Source organism: Nomascus leucogenys, chromosome 21 (assembly GCF_006542625.1).
Source record: "Nomascus leucogenys isolate Asia chromosome 21, Asia_NLE_v1, whole genome shotgun sequence".
Taxonomy (NCBI): Eukaryota; Metazoa; Chordata; class Mammalia; order Primates; family Hylobatidae; genus Nomascus; species Nomascus leucogenys.
In genome coordinates, this window is record NC_044401.1 from 54,530,206 (window position 1) to 54,548,038 (window position 17,833).

A 17,833-nucleotide genomic window follows, 5' to 3' on the forward strand; every position below is an offset into this window, starting at 1 on the left:
TCTCCCCTGCACTCCTGTATTTGGCCTAAACCACCTTCCCAGTGCTTTCCCATCATCTCTCCAAAGCCTGGCCCTGAGGGTTAAGTTAGGAGGAGCAGGGCAGGGTGAGGCCAGTCCACCTGTGGGCCCCTTTTTCAGCCAGCTCACCTCTCAGCAGTGTGGAGAAAGGAGGATGCACTGGGCCCACACACATGTTGTGCACATCAGCAGCCCCACCTTGGGTGCAGGAAATGTCACAGTGCCGTAACTGACTCGAGGGGAGGGCAGTGGGGGACAGGTGCAGGGAAGGTCTTTGCTCCCCCTTTTGTGGCCAACCCGAAGACAGCAGTAGCCTAGATCAGCAGGAAGAGCAACCAGTAGGAAGCTAAAGCCCTGTTTGTTGTGGCCGTGCCACTGACCAGTTGTGAGCCGGAATGAGCCCTCAGCCTCTCTGAACCTCAGCTTCCTCATTTGCAAAAGGGGCTGGCATGATTCACCCCTCTTGGGTAGGATTCCATGGATTATGGACAGAAAAAGCATTGTAACCTCAGGAGTGCTTTGTGTGTACTTGGTGCTGTTATTGGGCATTACCCAGGAGGGCTGGCCGCCATCCAAAATCCGCCATCCCCGTATCCTTCCACTTTCAGCAGCTTCCAGTAATAGCCTGCCCGATGAGGCTGGCTGCTTTTCTGATTTTGGCTCTGAGGTGAGTATCGATTTGGGGTGTGCTTCGCGAGGATGGATGAGTGGACACCCAGCCACTCTCCAAACTGGATCTCAGGCTCTAAATGATTCATGTGTCAGGCTGCAAATAGTACCTTTCGTTCTGGTGCCTCCAGTTTGCTTGAGAAAGCATATAGCCTCCTCAGCACTTTGGAACTTGTTGCCAAAGCTGAGATGTGGTCCCGTTTGCTAAATTTAGGGTTGGCTGTTCCTGTGCGTAAATAGGATGCTGCAGAGTTGGGGGACAGGGATTGTCTCCTTCTTTATTCATATGCAGTTGGAGTTTTTTTTCCTTCTTGGTAAACTGGAAAGAAACCTGGGATAGGAATGAAGAGGTGTGCATTTGGGTTTTGACATTCTCTTCAACTGGCTGAGTGACTTCTCCAAGTTTTGGCTTCCTGCTTGTAAGACAGAGACATCAATCTCAAAAGCAAACGCCAGGCTGTAATGAAGCTTCTAGGTTTGTTGGACTCTGCACATACAATAAAGATTGCATGGGGCCATCTGTATGAGACCACATGCAATCTTTAGGCTCACAGATGGGGCATGAGGAGATATCCATTGGCCCTGACTTCATCCCAGCGCAGCTAAATTTGGGCATCTGGGTCGCAGAGATGCTCCTTTGCTCTCTTTTGTCCCTTGGCACTTAGGACGGACCCAGCATATAGCAGACTCTCAGAAAAGTAGTCACTGGGTGCATAAGGGCACCATTACAGTGACAAAGATCAGCCCATCCAGCGAATCCCACAAGGAAAAATCACTAGAGGGAAATATCCCAAATAAACCCCCATCTTGCCTGTAGGTGACCAGTACAGTGGGATCCCTGGGAGAGCAGGAACAATGGCCTGGAGTTACATTTTTTAAATTTAATTTGTTGCCACTCTTTGAATGCACCTCACCCTAGCTTCACCTGCATAAACATCTGTTAGAGGGAGCCGAGGCTGTAATGTCTTCACATTAGAATAGAGTCCACCATGGAGACAAGCAAATGCACAAGAACTTTCTCTACTTTTAGGGGTACAATTGTCAACCCAAAGACTGGGAACAGCCAGATCTGGGCACACAGACTTGCCTTTTGTTTCTAGTCTGCCTCACTGGTTCTCAAATTTTACTGAACCTAAGAGTAACCCACACAGAAATCTGCTCCTGAAAACTTTGCGATAGGATCTTCATGGGAAAGCTTGACTGCCTCGTTTTCACCACCTGTGCCCATGTTAGACCCCATCTCTCTTACCACCATAGCACCATAGCACATGTAATTCTGCTATACATCTGCCTTGATCACTGCTGCATTCTTGGCACCTAGTGTGATGCTTGGCACATGTGTATAAGCTCAATAAGTATTTGTTGCTTTGTTGGCTTGGTGAGTTAATTAATGGAGCAGACAAACCTCTGAAATTTCAGCGGCTTAGTGTATAAAAGGTTTATTTCTTGCTCATGCAAAGTCTCTTCCGCATGTGGTGACTCAGCGACCTCCTGGTTCTGTCATCTCAACTTAGGTAGGGCCCTGCAAGTCTCCATGGCAAGGAGGGGAGAGACGAAGGAGGAACATCAGCTCTTATCTGTGTCAGCCTAGAAATGATATGCATCCCCTTGACTCATGGCCCATCAGCCAGAGCAAGTCAGATGGTCCCAAGTTAATAGCACAGGGGGTTGGGGAATGCAGGGAAGTTCCTGGGCTATTTGAAGTGCCCTCACTGCTGCCCCACACTTTGAGCTAAGGCCCCACCAGGGTACGGCGGCCCTTGAGCATTCAACTCAGGCTCACCAAGCAGCTGTGTGTGCCAGATCCTGCCGGGGGGCTTTTGCAACATTTCCCTCGTGATCCCTTCCCAACACTCCAGGGAAGTAGAAATTACTAACTGCAATTAGCAGAGGAGGATGCAGAGGCTCATGGTGGTCACCACTTGCCCAAGTTCACATGGCCACAAAGGAGCAAAGCCAAGACTCGAACACAGGTTGGTTTGCTATTTAACTCCAACCCCAGGGCTTTCCCCATCATGGCCCAGAGACATTCTGGGTATAGACAGTCAAAGGGGCCTTCGAGACAAGGAAGGGATGGGACCAGAGAACACAAGGGAACATGATAAGGAGAGAAGAGCGGAAAGGATCAGACACAGCCTGGCAGCGGCTGGAGAAAACGTATCTGTCATCTTCCCATGGTGTTGTTCAGGAAAGAAGCACTGGACTGGGAGAAATAGCAACTTTTATTGACCAGAGATGAAGAAAGAAGATGCCTTCTAAACAGGGCTTAATTTATTGGCTGCCTCGCACAAAAGTCCTTTGGATGCTCAAGAGAGTCATTTAGATTTTGTCTCATCTTTGAGAAATGGGGACCGTCACTCCCTGCTCTCAGGTTATTTTGAAATGAACACTTTCTCCCCACAGAAAACCTGTTATTCAGAGTACCTTTTTTTCCCCATCAACTTCTTTTTTTTTTTTTTGGTCTGGTTGAATCCCAGAGGGGATAATAAATATACGGAAACCAAATAAAAGGAAAGACAAACTCCGTTTTCAACAAACTACTTCTAACAATTGGGTTCAGGGTTGCTAACAGGTCTTCAACTGCTCTTAGCAAACCCTTAAGAGGCTCTGTTCTGAATACAATTACCACAATTTGGAGAGGTCCTCTGCTAAGGTGCTAGCCTCCGCAGAAAACTACCCAGCCCAGGCCTGTTGGAGTCAGGGGAGCTGGCTCTGTTGGGCAGCTCTCCAGAGTGACCCATGGAAGACCACTTGGGCATGGGGCAGCGCTTATCTTGAGAAAGTTTGCCTTTCTACCACCTCCACATCTGCCTCTCTAGCCCTGGAACTTACATGCCCTAGTTCTGCCCCACTTGTGTTTCCCGGAACAATCTACAGGGGCACTTGTTTTATCAAATTTCTCACTCAGCACATAAAAAGTGGGCCACTGATTTGTTTCACAGAACCTGAAGCCTTGACTGTCAAGACGTTTCAGGTTGTGTTACATCAGGTCGTAGGTGGCTGCCATAGCTGGAGAAGTATGGAAACCAGGACAAGACTTTGGTCCAGGGGCGACAAGTGTTGGTGGAGTCGCAGAAGCCCTCCCAGAAAAGCATCCCTGCTGCTCTGATCATGTCACACGCTGCTTGAGCCCACCCCTGGCTCCCTGTGTCCATTAGGGTGAAATCCAACAAATCCCCATCTTGCATCTTCTGAGGACTATAGTGTTCCAGCCTCTACTCATCATTCCGGCGTGTATCCCATGATTTCAGTGTCCTGCATCACACTCCCGGGGCTGAGTCACTTTCAGTTCCTTCCATGTCCCATGCTGCTGTCACCTGTTTGCCTTTGCTCCTGCTGTGCCCACTTCCAGGCATGCCCTTCCTCTCTCTCCCATTCATGCACACATATGTGCACACACATACGCACATATGCACACACATAGACACATGCACACACACATATACACATACACACATGCATGCATATGCATTGCTATAGATTGAATGCTTATATCCCTCTCAAATTTCTATGTTGAAATCCTCACCCCCAAGGCGATGGTACTAGGATGTGAGGCCTTTGGAAGGTGATTAGGTCATGAGGATGGAGCCCTCGTGAATGGGATTGGTAACCTAAAAAAGCAACACCAGAGAGTTTCCTTACCCCTTCCATCATGTGAGGACACAGTGAAAAGAAGGTCCTCTACAAACCAGGAAATGGGCCTCAACAGATACCAATTCTACCAGCGCCTTGCTCTTGGACTTCCCAGCCTCTGGTACAGTGAGAAACACATTTCTGTGGTTTATAAGCCACCCAGTCTATGGTATTTTGTTGTAGCTGCCTGGACAGACCAAGACACACTACACAAGCACGTGCTCACACACACTGTCCTCTAGGACCACTTCTACTCACAGCCTAAGATTAAACTCCAGATTGCCTCATCCCAGAGGCCTCTCTGGCTGACCTTGGGCTAAGAAAAGGGAACTTTGTCAGTCCTGCCTTGTTTCCCCCTCATACAGGCCAGTGAGCTTGGATGGAGAGTGGCGGGGGGTGTCTCATTCATCTGTGTAACTTTGCTACATTCTACATTTAGCCAACAGAAAGTCTTGGGCAGAAAATATAAGGAAAAGGACAAGGGCCATCATGATTCATTCTTTTCTGATTTATTTTTCTTGAAAAGTACAGCAGCATTAAAGAAAAAAAAGAGACACAACACAGAACTGTTTTCATTCTCTATTTTTTCTTCTCCTTGTCCACATTTTTTTTTTTTTTTGAGACAGAGTCTCGCTTTGTCACCAAGGCTGGAGTGCAGTGGCACAAACTTGGCTCACTGCAATCTCCACTCCTGGGTTCAAGTGATTCTCCTGTCTCAGCCTCCCAAGTAGCTGGCATTACTGTGTCTCAGCCTCCCGAGTAGCTGGGATTACAGGCGCCTGCCACCACACCTGGCTAATTTTTCTATTTTTAGTAGAGACGGGGTTTCACCAAGTTGGCCAGGCTGGTCTCGAACTCCTGACCTCAGGTGATCTGCCCACCTTGGCCTCCTGAAGTGCTGGGATTACAGGCCTGAGCCACCGTGCCCGGCCCTCCTTGTCCACATTTATACACAACTTAATTGTTGTAATCAGTGCTGACAAACTTGGCATTTCCCCTGCTAATGAGAACATTTCTCCTGGTTCCATTCTTGGGCTCAGTCCTGGGTAGGCACAGGAAGCTTCTACCCTGAGCTGGAGCTGGTGGCAGCCCTTTTCCTAAAACCCTCCCTGCCAGGTGCTTGGGCTCCAGTTCCATTCCAGGCGCCACCCCAAATCCTTCCTCCTCTCTCCACCTCCAGTAGCCCCAAGTATCACTCCACATAGGTGCCTTTGTTCCTTAGTGGGAGGGACTTGGCATTCATAGAGCCCCTATGACATGCTTAGTGCTTTCCATAGAGCAGCCCAGTTAATGCCTGCAACAGCCCTGCAAGGCAAGTACTATGCCCCTTGCCCTACATATGTGGAAACTGAGGCTCAGAAGTGAGGTAGCTTCTCCACCAATCCAACCCTCCAACCCTGAGGCCTGGGACCTTGACTGTTCCTGAATCAGCTGATCCCAAGTCACCCACCTGGTACCCCAGGCACCTAACAAACACCGGGCTGCCAGATGGCCACCCACACTCCTGTTAGGGGCCAGTTCTCCAGGTCAGGAGTAGAGTCGGGCTCTAACAGTGAAGTGTGTCCTCTCTGAGAGTGAGGGAAAGGCTTGGCTGAAAGCACAGAGGCACTGGACAGTCAGGATAGTGTGATCTTGGGAAAGTTCCTTCACCTCTGTCTCAATTTCCTCATCTGTGAAGTGGCATCTACCTGAAGGATGTTGTGAGATTAAATGAGCTGGTAAAAGCAAAGCATCCAAACGGGGCCTGGCACATAGCAGGCTCTATATAATTGCCATTATTGTGATTATTATCATCATCTCTGACTGTGGTACCTCATTTCTAGGCTGAATATGCTCACCCCTAGTCTTCTGGACTCTCTACTATTTTTAATTAGGTGGTTGAAGCCTCATGAGTCATGGGCTTTCCTGATAGATAACAATGATTGCAGCCACACTATGGGCCAAGTTTTTCTTTTCTTTTCTTTTTTTGAAATTATACTTTAAGTTCTACGGTACATGTGCACAACGTGCAGGTTTGTTACATATGTATACATGTGCCATGTTGGTGTGCTGCACCCATCAACTCATCATTTACATTAGGTATTTCTCTTAATTCAATTTTTAATGTCCATTATCTCTACTCCTGACAACAACACTGCAAAATAGGAATCACTACCACCAGTGTTTAGATGAGAAGATGGAGGTTCAGGGTTCCATGATGGGCCAGAGGCAGGGCCAGAAATCGCATTTGGCTCAATGGGGCAGCAGGACCCCGGCTGTCCCATTCACCTTCCTAGCTTCACTGGTTGATATGGTGCTCAGTGCACGGAGCCATGGGGTCCACTGGGCCCTCCTCCTTGAGGATTCTGATGAGCGTTCTATTCTTACTTGGATGGTGTGACACCCTTTTCAGCAAGGAGCAGTGGCTTGGGGTAGAGTGGGTGGATTTGATTTTCTAAATCATCCCGGCTGTTGGCCTAGAGAGGCCGGAAAGACCAGGACCCTGTCCTCTGGGCCCGTCCCAGAGCCTGTAACCTCAGCACAGGTGCTGGTTACCATGGCGGCCATCGCACCTCTTCCCAGGTCTCTGGACAGTCCTTTTGGGAAAGCTGGGGTAAAAAGGCTTTCTCAACCCTTCCTTCCTATCGCCTTATTCACTCATCTCCGCTTACATTTAGAGGCCTGCTCCATGCCAGGCCCTGTGATGAGCAGTAAGCATACAGAAGTGAGCCAAAAAGATACAGTCTCCTCCCAACACGAGGAGGAAGAGGATGAAAAAGACACAGCCCCCTCCCAACATGAGGAAGAGCTCCAGAAAGACTCAGTCCCCTCCCAACAGGAGGAGGAAGAGGACAAAAAAGACACAGCCCCCTCCCAACAGGAGGAGGAAGAGGACAAAAAAGACACAGCCCCCTCCCAACAGGAAGAGGAAGACGACCAAAAGATGCAGTCCCCTCCCAACAGGAGGAGGAAAAAGACAGGCCTGACAGCAGGGCCCTCAGAGAAAGATGCAAGCCACAGAAAGATAGAGCATGTCTTCTGTCCTTAGAAGACAAGATGAAAGCTGAGATCTGAATAAGTGCGTTTGGTGTTGGGGGAACAGGGAGGAGGCCAGCGTGGCTGGAGCCGGATGAAGCTGGGGAAGAGGGAGAAGATCCCCTTAGCTACTAAAACAAGAACAGCAGAGTCATCCTCAACTCTCTCCTCACCCTCACATCCATCGACTTATCTACATTCCTTTCTAAAAGTTTCCCAAACCCATCCCTTCTTATCCAGCCCTGGGTGCTTACTTTGGGTCAGTGTTCCCCTTCTCTGTGTGATGTTGCCATGGCCACCTCTCCAACTGTCTGCAGCCTCCATCTGCTCTCCTGGAATCTATCCTTTCCCAGCTTTCTGAAACTAATATCTGGCTGTGTCACTCCTCACCTGCAAAACCTTTGATGGCTCCCCATGGTCTATGCTGTGCTGTCCAGTTCCATAGCTGCAAGCCACAGATGGCTATTTAAAGGTAAATTAATTAAGGTTAAATAAAATGTAAAATGCAGTTCCTCAGTTATATGGGCCACATCCCAAGGGCTCAATAGGCTCATGTGGCTAGTGGCTACCATATTGGACAGTATAGATACAGAATACTTCATCCCAGAAAGTTCTTTTGGACAGCATGGACTCTATGGGAAACAAAATCCAAATTATTTGGCCTGGTATTTAAGGCCTTAAACAATCTGGCCTAGCTAGCTCGTCCCAGCTCATTTCCCACCAGCCCTTCCCATCACACTCAGCTCCAGTGTGTCACATGAACCTACAATTTCCCAACCCTATCTGTGTTAGTGTCCTCTGTACCTTTCTGGATTTTACTTGTGCAACACATGCAGAGATGTATGGAGTGTGTGTGGACCTGTGTGTGTGTATATGTATGTGTGAGTGTGTATGTGTGTGTTAGTGTGTATGTGTGTATTTTCTCATTTTCCTCCCTTTCTTACACTAAGGTTTCTTTGGAGGATGACAAAAATGTTATGAAATTAGATTATGGTGATGGTTGCACAACTCCACAAATATAGTAAAAGTCATTGAATTGTTACTTTAAATGAGTGAACTTTATGCTATGTAAATTATATTTCAATAAAGCCATTTTTAAAAAGAATGTTACATATACTGATATATACTGGTTTGCATCTTGTTTGTTCAAGAGAGCCTGGCACTCTTTCCCCATCACCGAATACAGAGCTTCCTCATTCTTTATACAGCTGCAGAGTATTTCACTGTGTAGATGTTCCATCATTTATCTACCATGTCTCCAGCTGATGGCCTCTTGGGGGTGTTTCCAGCCCTTTACTATTCTGGAGAATGCTGCAGGAATAGCATGTTCCAAGTGTGTGCTGGTGTATCCATGGAACAAATTTCTCCAAGCGGGGTTGCTGGATTGCAGAGTAGCTGCAGTTGTCATTTTGACAGATGTTGCACAGCTCCCTCCATGGAGCTGAACAGATTTACACATTCCCACCTGCAACGGATGAGAGCACAGGTTTCCCCAAGCCTCACCAATAGCTTGCATCAGACTCATATGGTCTATGAGTGAGCTTTTAAATACATTACTCTTATAAGGGAGCTTGAGCAGCTTTACAGATATTTAAAAGGCTTTTGGATTTATTTTGGGGGGAAGTGCCTGCTCATGTCCTTTGCCCATTTTTTATTAGATTGCTGATCTTTTCCATCTTGATTTCTAGACACTCTTTACACATTGTGGTTATTAAGCCTTTGCAATACATTTTTTCCAATTTATTTTTTGTCTTTTATTTGCCACATAGAATTTTAAAAGATTTTTAAAATCTTGTTAAATTCATCAATCTTATCTTTTCTGGCTTTTGGATTTTTGAGTGTCAGAAAGGCCTTACCCACTCCAAATTTTTAAAGGAGTTTGCCCAAACTTTGACACTTCCTGGCTCCATGCTTTTGCAATTAAATTAAAATTGTGATCCACTTGACATTTGGTCCACATGGCATTTCAAGGGGTGTGCATTGGTGTATGGTGTATGGATCGAACCATCCTTTTCCACATGATCACCTGTTTGTCTCAACATCATATATTAAGTATTTATACCCCACTGATTCGAGATGTTGCCTTTACCATATACTAACGTCCTGGGTGAACTGGAGCCTATTTCTGGACTTTCTATTCTGTTCTACTGGTATGTCTATCTCTTCATGTGCCAATACCACACTGGTATAATTATTGCAGTTTTAGGGTGTAAAACAAAATTTAATCCAACTCCTCTGTGAAACTTTGTAAGATATCCTTAAACACCTCAAAGTTTAACTATGATGCTCTCCTGGATTTGGTTTCCCCATAAACGAACCCCAAGACAAGGATTCAAGTACAAGCAGTTTAATTGCGAATTGATTCCAGAAAATACCAGTGAGGGGAGAGGAGTGGCAGGGAGGGAAAGGCCAGCAAAGGATGCATCATTAAGCAACCCACCACTGGGGGCCACCGGAGCTCAGTCTCAGTAGGGTCCTCGGGGCCTCAGAGCCATCCTCCCCGAGGGCAAGGGAGCTGGAGAATGTACACACCAACTCCCATCAGTTACTTGTTGAGGGCTGCTCACAGCGGGTACCAACTCTCCACCAGGTCTGGCTTGTCCAGTATGTGTGCTGATGGTGTGTCTGCTGTCAGACAAGGGTTATCAGGTGAAGAGTTACACGTTTGCCCAGAAGATTGGAATGAGGCAATACCAGCACCTTTGTTGGATGCCATGCAAAGTCACCCCATCAAAAGGATTAGATCTTCTCTAAAGATGATGTCTAAAGACCAAATATTTATTGGAGAAAAGCCCTTCTTCCTCCCCTGGACTCAGCAGCCCTCCTCACCTCCACCTTCTTCCTTTTACTTCTTGGGGTCCCACCCAGTAAAGGGGATCAGCCTAAGCCCTCAGAAAGGTCCTGCTCTTTGGAGGCAGCAGTCTGATCTCTGGGTAGCCGTGTTCGACCCTTTCTACCCACAGAATGCATCTGGCCTGTCTGGGACATCACAATCCACACACACAGCCTGAAGATTCCTCTCCATCCCCAGTGTTGTCTGCAGTTTTCTGACATGACAAGGTTTCCTGCCTACAACTGTACTCACTGTTCCAGCAGCTACCCTGGCAAATATTAAATCTATGGTCAATTTGAGTCCCCAGTGTTCTCCATCAAATACATGGCTTTCAAGTTAGATGGAGATTTCCATCTGAACTTGAGGGATTGCATCCTTAGTACCACAAATCAGGACAGGCTCTTTGTCCTCATTTAATTCCATCTTAATAAACACAGTCCCATGGTGCTATCAGTCCTTTAAGATATCTATGAGCCAGAGTTGCCCTTCCATGCCACACTGGCCTAGGTTCAGCCGAATGGTCATACTCTTTCTTGGAGAAGTGCAGTCAAATGCATTTCCCTTATTTCTAGCCCCACCCCTCAACCACCACCACCATCTCTATCTGTGCCTACCTTCCCTTACTACAGAACCCAGCTAAAAAGGCCCAGGTTTGTTTTCCTGAACATTTGGGTTTGTGCAAACCTGAGCTTGTGTGGGTCCATCTTCTTTCCTGGGCTCCCCATGAGCCCAGGAACACGTGTGTCGGATCAGTGGATGGATGAATCCTCAGCTCGGCTCCCAGGACCTATGTCTGCGAGCTCACCTTCCCTCCTGCCTCTCTCCTGTGCCTCACTTTGCCCCACACCCCTCACACCCCTTCCCTTCCATGCATTTCCGTGCCCCGATCATGTGCTCTGTCTGCCTGACATGCCTTGCTCCAGTTTCCTTGTGCTCTTAGAAACATCCTTCTAGGATGGATAGGAGTCAGCTGGCCTGGCTCTTCCCCTTTCTAGATCAGTGCCTTTGCTGATCTGTGACTTTATTTCCTCAACTGCAAAATGGGGATGAGAAAATGATCTGAAGTCAGGTTCCCCAGAAGCAGAGCCTGAGATGGGGATGCTTATGTGTGGGGTTTATTTAGGGTATGCTCACAGGAGAAATCCATAGTAGAAGAAGACAGGCAGGATGGGGGCCAGCAAAGATGAGGTTCCCAGAGAAGTCCACTCTCAGCCTGATTCCATGGGGATGACAGGTGTGTGAATTGCACCGCAGAGGTGCGGAGGCTGTTGCCACCTAGTGGTTCCCGTAAGCCAAGGACAACATCCCCAGGAGAAGGGAGCAAGTGTGAGAAGCCAGCACCTCCACAGAGCTAGGGGCTGGGGAGGCTGGGGTATGAATAGCCTCACTCACAAACTCCTGCTCTATAGCATTGCTGGGGGGATGAAATCAGTATATTTCAAATACTAAGAAGAGTAATTGACATTTAACAGAGTTTAATGATTGTTTCTGTAATTTTGTTACTCTTTCTTTAAAACCCAGCTAAAACTCCACCTCTGAAGTCTTCCTCACTAGCCATTTAGAGAATTAATTACTCTCCTCCCAGGCTATGGCAGCACTTGGTGTATTTGTCCCTTTTATTTAAATTTTTAAATTGCACCAGTAAAACACAGAAATATTGTTGTAACAGGATCTGAAATATAGGGAGTAGAATGTCCTCCTCTCTAACCCACATTCTCCCTGGGAGGAAAACCCTGTTAAATCTTTGTTGGTGGCACTTTGTAACTTGAGTATATCATTCTGCTTTGTTTAGGAGAAACTGAAGTTTCCTGGCCACATTTAGAGTCTTTTAATGGGAAAGACCTGGCTTGTAATTCCTTTAACCCCTGCTCAAGAAATGCCTGCTTAGAGTTAAGCCAAACTTTCTTGATCATGGTGGGGTGGGGTGTCAGAAACACATTTCCAGCCTCCGTGCCCTGGAGATTCCCACTCAGGAGACCTGCACAGGGCCAGGAATCTCTTTCCAGATTCTGGTAACAAGTTCTCCCCGTAAGTTAGGTGAAAATCCAGCTTGGAGAACGTTATGTTAAAGGTGGCTTCCATCGTATGAACATCTTGCTTATCAATTGGTTTAGATGCCTCCCTTTTGCTTCATAGAATGATATTTTGGGTGTGGGCACACACTTTTACTGTGGCTACAATAGTAGCACATGGTCATTGTGGGAACTAGAATATTTTTAAAGTCACCTTTAGCCCCAGCACATGAAAACCACGTTTAAGGGGCATTCACAGGCCCCATGCATATTTTCCAAGTCTGGACCTGGGACCACCCTGCCATTCCCAGTTTCTCTCTCGGATATTTCCATCCCCTGCTTCTGCTACAGACTGACGGGAACCAGGGCTCCTTTCTCTTCTCTTTATGAACTTGGGGATGACAGGTGCACCTGCTCACCAAGCACCAGCTGCTTCCCTGTCTCTTCCTCATCCTGCCGAGGAAAGTGGCCATTTTCCCCATCACCTGCTGCCCTCACCATCTCTCAAGAAGGCCTCAGGTTTTAAGAGTCTCTCACGGCCCTATTTTTAGTGGACTGAGACTTCTCCTGGGTGGCCAGATTGTCGCGGCTTCCTCATGACCAGATGTGTGTCGATGTTGGCAGTGGAGCCTCCTGTGGCCTCAGTCCGCACATGCTGGTCACCTCGCGTAAACTTTGCTCCATCCAGGTAATTCTGCGTGTGTGAGTGCACATACACACACACACACACGCACACACACATAGCCTGCCCATTCTCAGAGAAGGAAACTGAGGCTCAGCGAGGACAGCTGACCTGTCTAAGCTCCCACACACAGTAGGGACAGAATCAGAACCAGGACTGGGATTTGATCCCTCACCTCCCACCCTTCCCGCTCCTCTCAGCTGCAGTGAGGTGCTGCTCCCACTCCATTCCCATGACCCCTGCATCTCTGAGGTGGACATGACCCCCGACATCCTGCCAGAGTGAGGAGAAGGCTGTATGTGTATGTCTGTGTGTGTCATGAACAACATTGATCTTCCACCTATTCACCCAGAGCCCAGCAGCTGCCAGCATGCTAGCCAAAACCTTATGGCAGCTATAACTCTGTTTGACCTTCTCAAAGTTTAAAATTTTTTTTATCAGTTGGTGACATTTAAAAACCAAGAGTATTCACATAGAAATCCAGATGTTCACCTTCTCTGGAAAAAAAATGGAAAACTGGCAGTCCAGGCCCACATCCCTGCTTAGCCACCATCCAGGGGAGCTGGGTAGTGGCTGTACCCATTTGACACCACAGATGCCACAGTCCGCACTACTCCCTATGACCTCCCATACAGAGCCAGTGCCTGCTGCTGTTTGCCACCTCACATACACTGTTGCTTTTTCTTATTGGTAGATTCCAGAGGAGAAAGCGATAAGCCAGAACCAGCCCACCTCCCTAGGTAATGCCTGGTCCTTCTACACATTTGAGTTTGAAATCCCTGCCATCCCTCAAGTCCCTACCCAATAATCTGTAAATCTCAGAGCCTTGGCATACAGTAGATGCTGAAAAAGAACTGTAGCCCCCAATTACTGAGTGCTTATTCTGGGTGAGGCTGTGGAACCTATCACCTTTTAACAGATGAACCAACAGGCTCAGAGTTGAAGGTATGCCCAAGGTGAGTTTTGTCACTAGGACTTTTGTGGTGTCACTCACTTTTGCACTGAGCTACCTCTCATGGTGCGGCTTTTCATGCCTGTTCTTTTTGCCTTCTCAACTTGCTTGCTGGTTTCAGAAGGTTTCGTAAAAGATAGTAATTAAGGCCAAGACTCAGCATTGTGGCTGGGCAGAGACTGAGAGAGGAAAAAGGCATTTCACAGGAGGAAAAGAAGAGAGAGGAAGACATGGTACAGTGCTAAGGGTGTGCTGGGAGGGGCACTGGCAACCCAGGTGGGGAAGGAGTGGAAAGGGCACTTGAGGCCAGAGTGTGAAAGGCCCTGCATGGCATACTGGGGCTGTGAGACTTCTGAGAACACTGGGGAGCTATGAAGGGTTTTAGAGCAGGACTGGGCATGATGAAGGCTAGTGTGGCAGCAGAATGGAGGCAGAGAGGATGGTGCTGTGAAAGTCCAGAAGAGAGGTGTTGGGGACCTTAAGAAGAGCCCTTCAACAGAGAGAAGAGCAGATTCCAGGCCCAGCACGTCAGGGAGGACATGGTGCTGGGGTGGGCTGAGGGACAGTGCCTGGAGCTGGCCATCTGGAGGCACTGCAGTGCCATTAGCTGGGATGAGGATGGTAGGAGGAGATATGGATTGGGGGCATCCCTGGGGTGATGTCCTCTGGGTGCCCAGGGAAAGGACAGGGCCACGGCAGGAGATGCAAGTGCTGCCTGCCAAGCTGAGCGCCAAGCAGCGAGAAGGGAGTGCTCTGGGCCAAGAAGGGCCTGGAGACACCCCTGTCACACCTGCTGGATCGCCTTCTCCACTGGCCTCCCTGGCCCCCTCTCTCCTTCCTATGCCTAAGCCTCCAGGCGTGAATGTCCTCTGCCCCATCCCAGGGCTGCAGAGAGCAGGCCATGTTGAATTTTGGCACTATGAATGGGCATCCCTGCCACTCCCAGGAAGCAGATGTTCCAGACACTGAGACCCCAGGGTCCCCCCCCAAGCTCTTCAACTCGTCAGAGCGAGGCCTGGGAAGGGGAGTGACTATGGTCAGGCCCTCCCCTCCCCATCTCCTCACTTCCTGCGAGCAGTGCATTTGGCTTTATATAAAGCCAATAAATAAATAAACAAGCGGGCATGATTAATTGATGGTATGGAGCAGACCCAGGCGCTGGGAGTCAGATGGCCTGGCTTCCTGGTGGAGCTCGGCTTTTCAAGGACCTGGGGCCTGAGCCAAGGAGGGGAAGCCTGCTTTGGGGAGGTGCTTTCGGTGCGTGTCTGGGGTTTTCAACTTTCTCCTCAGGCAGGGCCACTGTCCTGGACTCCTCCAGGCCCTAATCAGAGCCAGACTGGAGGCTGGGGGGCTAAGCGTGCCCTTGGCCGCTGCCCTAACCTTTCTCGCCTCTGAGGGCCCTTAGGCTGAGCTCCTGGGATTGGACCACTGGTCCCCTCCTCCAAAGCGGGTCTCCCCATCTGCCTACTCCACACCCAACTCGCTCCATCCCGTGTGGCCAGTTCACAGGCTATTGTGTGCTGGGGAGGCTTGGGGCGCCCTGACCCCTGGGGAAGAACAGGGAGGATGCCTCCCAGGGCCAGGCTGGCTGTGGGGGTGGGGCGGGGACAGGGGACTGTGCTGATGGAGGTACCTGGAGACACGCCCCGGGGCAAGACTGGATACCCTTCCCCGCAGCCCCACTGGTGCGCGCAGAGGAGGGCGCGGGCGGGACCGCGCGCTCTGGTCCCGCGGGGCGCTCTCCGTGAGGAGTTTGGGGAGGGCCGAGGGGGAGCGCGCGGGGAGGAGGGAGGAGGGAGCAGGGAGGGCGGGAGGGGGAGGCGGGCAGAGCGCAGTGCAGCGGTGGCAGAGGCGGCGGCGGAGGGAGGGAGGCGGGCGGGCGGGCGGCGGCGGGGCCGCGGGGCAGGCGAGCGCGGGGCAGCCGCGGCAGAGGAGCCGCAACCGCAGCGGGGCCGGGCCGGGCCGGGCGCGCACCAGCGGCAGCGGCGGCGGCAGCGGCGGCGGCAGCATCTCGCTCTCGGAGCCGGCGCAGGTGAGGCAGGGGCGGCCGGGCCCGGGCTCTGGGCCTCTTCCCCTCTCGCTCGGTCTCTTGTCACTTTCCCTGCTGGCTTCCCTTCCGCGGGCGCTCGGCCCCGGAGACCCCCGCCGGGCCAGGGCGGGAGCGTGAGCCGGAGCGTGTCCTGGTCCCTTCGCCCCGCGGAGGCAGGCGCGTTGTCAGCTGTGACCTTGAGCGGGCACCAGGCGGCGGGCGGGGCGGGCCGGGGTGGGCGTCCGCGGACCCGGCGCCTGCGGGTGAGGGAAGGGGGCGCGCCTTGCGCCTGCTGCGCGAAAACTTTCCGGGCTCGGAGCAGCCCCGGAGCTGGGGGGGCGTCCGGTACGCTAGAACCCCCTATTTCTTCTTCCCAGATGAATCCGACTTCCCCACCTGGTTTCTCCTCAGTGTGGGGGCCCCCTTTCTCCTGGCTCTGGTTTCTGCAGGCTTGGGACAGGTTGAGAGCTGCAGAGACTCACCCTAGGCTGGGGGCTTCTCCCTTCCCCAAAGATGACTTGCAGCTGCTAGGAGCACAGGTGCAAGAAGAGCTAGGAGAGCACCTCTGCCAAGTGCTCTCCGCATCTCCGGCCTCACCTTTTCCTAGCTCCCCTCCTCCTGGCCCCCCTGGCCACAGCCCTAACCCCAAGCACGCACGGGTCTCCCACCTGGTGACACAGGAGCTCGGAAGCCCCACATTCAGTGGGTCCTCAGGTCAGATCCACAGCGTGATTTTTCAGCCCAGTGCCTAAGCCTCCTTCGGAAGGTAGACTTGGGCAGGTGCCTCAGGCCCTCACGACAGGCCAGTACAGCATGTTTCAGGACACCGGGACTCACCCAGGGCCTGGCCACCCCTCCTTGACCTGAGGCCTCAGGAGGACGGGATACTCTGGACTTTGGTGATGTCCTAGCTGTAGAAGCACTGCTTCCTAGAACATTAGCCTTAGGAAAGGGACATGAGGCCCAGAGAGGGTGAGTTGGCCTCAAGGTCACACAGCAGGGGGCAGGATTGAAAACTGGGCTTCCTTATAACGGGTTAGAGTGGATGGAGAGGACTGCTCTTTGGTTCCTACACCTGAGGGATTTGGGCTCTGGGACACTGTCTCTTACTAGCTGTGTGACCTCTGGCAAGTCACTGCCCCTCTCTGACTCAGTTTCCCCACCTTCTAGGGCTACTCTAATGGCTGAATCAATTAATATTCTTAAAGTTCTCACCGTTATGTCCATGCCTAGTGTATGGTCTGTATCCAAAACATTTTGGCTACCAGCTGGTGTAATTTCCTTTCTGAGCCCTGGAAGGGAAGCCAGAGAGGGTTAATCATTCCCGTGCCCTTCCTCTTCTCTGTGTGGGCTGGTAGGGGGCAGCACCTGCTGGGCTCTTGGGCATCTGTGCCTGTCTATAGAATGTTAGGTAGAGACAAGCTGTCCCAATGCCCTCAGAAGCCCACTGGAGCCACTGGGTGGGCTAACTCTGGACTGTGATTTCCTGCTGCTGCCATGGCAGAAACCAATACCTGATGTCTAACGGAAATGACGACAAAACCCGGCCATGGCGCCAGGAAGAGGCCCCCTCTGCATACAGTCTGGTGGGAACAGCAGCATCTTCAGTCCTCCTCCATCTGTACCACTCTTCTCCCCACCTCTGTGTGAGGTCATTCCTTCCCCCAGGGGTACTATTGGCAACAGAGGAGATGGCAGAGGGGTGGGGCTCATTCATTCATTCATTCACTCACTCACTCCCCAAGCCTTGATTCTTGGCTTGTCTGAGTCAGGAGGCACTTAGAAATACAGAGAGATCAACCACAGCTAGCGGAAATCAAGCTCCTACCAGGTGCAAGCACTTACTAAGCACTCTCAGAGACACACTCATTTGTTCATTTGATGAATTTGTATTAAGAACCTAATATGTGCTCAGCACTGTTTGATGTGCCAGGGGCATATTACTAAATAAAACAGAACTGGTCCCAGCTATGTAGGCTGGCTATATAGT

At 50.4% G+C, this 17,833-nt stretch overlaps 1 protein-coding gene across 9 annotated transcripts in view; it reads left to right on the forward strand.

Annotated features, from left to right (window-relative positions):
• The first annotated feature begins 15,696 nt into the window (after positions 1–15,696).
• ATP2B2 (ATPase plasma membrane Ca2+ transporting 2) overlaps positions 15,697–17,833 on the forward strand; it is a 388,078-nt gene continuing 385,941 nt past the window's right edge. For 2 of the 9 annotated variants that reach the window (XM_030801577.1, XM_030801576.1), the window contains exon 1: positions 15,697–15,846. The gene's annotated coding sequence lies outside the window, so the exon portion shown is untranslated. The remainder of the gene's footprint in view (positions 15,847–17,833) is intronic. The other 7 variants (XM_030801569.1, XM_030801574.1, XM_030801580.1 and 4 more) reach the window with 6 other exon arrangements.